Raw genomic sequence first — 4,350 nt, forward strand, 5'->3', positions numbered from 1 at the left:
CAAAGTGGCAAGCTCTTTAAACCCGCTAACAAGTGGCTAGCAAGTCAGGATGCTCAAACCCAAAACTTCAAGATACTGAAGCATTTACCCACCTAAACATAGAACTCAACAAACAGCAACAGCCACAAATGATCTGAAATGATCAAACCAAAGAGATGACCACTGCACTCCGACCAAGGCCACTAGATATACACAAAAAGTTGTGTGCTCACACTGGGCTATGCATTCTCACAAGAGAAGCGATACAGCCTGGGTGTCTTCAAGGACAAGAAAGTCATGTTGTCCTTCACCACTGGGTCTCATGAATCTATGTTCAGTGCAATTGGTATTAATTACATTTAGCTCACCTTATGGATGTTCAATCTCAAATGAGCCCCCATTTGTTAGCCCCACCCTTAGGTGGCCCTATTGGGTGACAGCACTGACCCAACTCAACCAACAAAACAGCATAAGAACATACACCTTTAAAACCACCAAATCCAAGGAATTTTTCACATAAAGACATAGAAACAACCAGGAAAATAACAGACAGGAAATCAAGGCTAAAAAACACAAAGTCAAAACACAAGACAAAATCCCAGGCTGAGAGCCAGCCAGATCAGCAGTCCCATGCCAGAAGCCTCTGCTATGATGCTGGCACAGAAGCGTTTAAGCACTTCAGTTCAAGGTAAGGTGCACTTCAATCAGAAATCAGATGTGTCATACCTGGTCAGAACAAGAAAAGGGACAAACTCATCCAGCTGTAACAAGGACACCCCTTTCATACCCAATTACACTACTATCACCTGTTACCAGTGAACCTGTTTACCTGTGGAATGTCCCAAACAGGTGTTTTTGGAGCATTCCACATCTTTCCCAGTCTTTAGTTGCTCCTGTCCCAACTTGTTTGAAATGTGTTGCTGCATCAAATTCAGAAAAAATGTATATTTACAAAAACAATAATGTTCTTCAGGTTGAACATTAAACATATTGTTTTTGTTCTGTATCCCAGTGAAAATAGTTCAAACAGGATTGGCAAACCATTGCATTCAGTTTTTATTTACATTTTAGATGGTGGTTGTAGGATCTGGTACAAAACTCTGGAAAAAGCCAATACAAGGAGGCAGGGAGAAGCAGCTGTAGCCTCGCTCTGTCAAAGTTGAAAAGCAAGTCTAACAAGTTGGTCAAGACTTAAATATCCTGGCAACTGTTGGATTATATTTCATGGTTCCCAGCTGATGAATCCCAATGATTTTGCTGATCCACTGACTTTTCCTCAAGCCCCACCAGCAAGTTGACATTTTCGGTTTAAATTAAAATGTCTGAACAACTATGGGATTGATTTCCATGACATTTACTACATTTGGACAGTAATCTAATGTAAATAACTTAATGAATTCTCTGATTTTCCATCCGGCGCCATTATAATATTTAAATTTCTAATTGAACCTTGTGTTACAAGAGTAATATAAATAACACAGCGTGGTGTACATGCACAGTGAGTATGCAGTCAAGCAAGACCGAGAGAGTGTGATGGTATGGCTGCAGGAGCAGGCTAGTGTCTGTGATCAGAGCATAAGTTTAGCAGTATGATGTCAGCATAGCAGTAAGTTAGTTTAGAGATAAGTGAATGATTGAAGCAACAGAGGCACAGACATCCTGACTTTTAATCCATACATTGACAACAGCAGCCCTTACACACTGCATCCAATACATTTTGTTTTGATTTTCCAGCCAACCATTCCACTGAGAAAGCAAATTGATTCTTCTTGGACAACATCAAAATAAAAATGGACAACGGGTGTGTTATTGAGGCCATGATGTGATTCTGTCAGCCAACCAATCCTCATCTCTAAACTAGCTGATTTGAATTTGTCCTCCAACCTACAGAATGGGATGAAGTCCTATCAACCAGTCAGTGTGTTATGGTGGACAGTGAAACATCCGAGGAATGAAATGGGTGTGCTGCAGGGACCCATGCCGGGATGTCTCCTGTTAAGCTAACATACAAATGATTTACCATTGGTCTGTTCAAGGTGTGAAGGTGTAATGTTCAGAAGATGGTTTGCATGTTTTTTTGTTTGTTTGTTTGTTTGTTTTATAAAGGTAGTCTGCATCTGACTGTAATCCCAAAGTATATGTGTGTATGTCAAGTATCCCACTACCTTATCTTTTAAAAAACAAAAGAAAAAAGTAAGGTGAATGGCCAAATACAACCTGGTTAGGTCAGGCCCTGATGCCTTACTTTCATTTCTGCAGTGTTAGTTGGTTTTTCTCTGTTAATCAAAAAGAAAAAGAAAAACTTTGTATACTTTCTATATCATGATTACTGATTAATTAATGGATAACATACTCAATAAGGACCATTTGGTTTTGGCTAATGCAGTGAGTCAAATACCTGATAAATCTAAGTACTTCATCATAGTGATGCTAATATCATATATAGGTCCAATATTCCAATCATCTACACATATAATCCAATATTGCCATAAAAGAGTCCTGATCATTGATTTACAGCATTGATTGCCTTTGATTTGCCATTGATTTGCCTGTAATCTCCTCATACACTAACAGGTGTTAAAGGGAGAGTTCACATGATCAACAAATCCCTAAAATCTGTGCACGTAGAAAACAGCCATGGATAATTGTCATTATGATATTTATTGTATATTAATCTCCTTTTTAATATACAATAAATTTATATATATATATGTGTGTGTGCATGACAAGTTGGACTCAAACCAAAGATATAACACGCATGCCCACTGTCAGCACATCTAAGCTCTGTATTAGCTCGCGGTAATACAGAGCTTTTCATCTGACTTAAAAAATTTAGAAAAATTTTAATCTAATTCTTATTTTATTATTATTGTAGTTATTACTTGCTAACCACCTGCCCCATGTCTTGCCCATCGCCCAATGGGTCAACTTTCAGAACTGGAATACTTTATTGATCCCTGAGGGTAAATTTGGTAAATTTCATCACTTGTGTATGCTTGGAATATTCACTGGTGCTTTATCTGGTAAATCTTGTCTGGCAAATCTGTTAATCTTAATCTGGTATTATCTTGTATATCTGATTTTTATAACTCTGTGCTGCATGGTTTATGTGGGGAATATACAATATTGTCACCTTATTACTGTATTATTTTTTTTCCTGTTGCTCTGCATGGCTTTTGTATTGTCTTGAGAAAATATATTTTATTGCTGGTGCCTTTTTTAGGTTTCAAAACACACAGCTGAGGGACTGCAGTTGAAAACTAGCCAGCTGGCTAACACTGGCACAGCTACACAAATGTTGATAAGTGTGTGTTTCCTTGACAATGAATGAATGAATGAATGAAAATAAATGAAATGCTCAAAAACATTGGATCCAAGATTTCCCATGATGCATAATAACATCTGTTATTAGACCATCCCTGCCAGGTAAAGGCACTCTTTCAAACTTTTGAGATCACCTGGAGGACATCATCAGAGGTTACTTCCTCAAAGTTGACAAAGCTCCTCCAGAGTCAGAGACGACATTAAACAGTTTCAGCTCAATTCAAACAAACAATTAAACAAAACGTTTCTCTTTTTTATTCAGTTTTCATTCTTTAATATTGTACTATATTAAGTATATTTATTGTCACAGTTCTTCCTCTTAGACACAAAGACACCAGAAACATTCTGACTTCTTGTGTGTTATTGCTAATGATATTTTTCATTTCATTTTCAGTTTTTCTGTGTGTGTGTGTGTGTGTGTGTGTGTGTGTGTGTGTGCGTGTTTACTGAGCAGTAATGATGGCAGTCTCTCTGGAGCTGGGCTGTGGTCACTTTGAATTAGTGACTTTGTCTCATCAGCCATCCTCACTACCTACCTCCTGCATGGAGTATTGCTCACTAGACCTGAGTCACACACAAACACATACTCACAGCACTGACAGTCGCTGTGCGTGCGAGTGTGTGTGTGTGTGTGTGTGTGTGTGTGTGTGTGTGTGTGTGTGTGTGTGTCAGTCAGCCTCTCTGACAGCAGCAGCCTCAGGCCACTCAGCCTCATCTCCTACACATTTACATGCAGAAACAAACAGCTTCCAAAGTTCTTCAGAACGTGCATCCATTCATCTATCTCTGCTCAGAAGAAGGTAGCAATACACACATACACACACACACACGCACACACACACACACACACACACACACACACACACACACACACACACACACACACGCGCGCGCACGCACACAGAGAGAGAGTCTTGTCACATCCATTTGGGCCATCAGTAACCCTGTGGGTAGACCTTTCTTACTTGGGGGGTTCCGCTGCTTCCTGTTAATGGGGACAACCCTGGAACCTCAAGGTCCAACACACACCAACACACACGCCCCATT

This window comes from Chaetodon auriga, chromosome 9 (genome assembly GCF_051107435.1).
Source record: "Chaetodon auriga isolate fChaAug3 chromosome 9, fChaAug3.hap1, whole genome shotgun sequence".
Lineage (NCBI taxonomy): Eukaryota > Metazoa > Chordata > Actinopteri > Chaetodontiformes > Chaetodontidae > Chaetodon > Chaetodon auriga.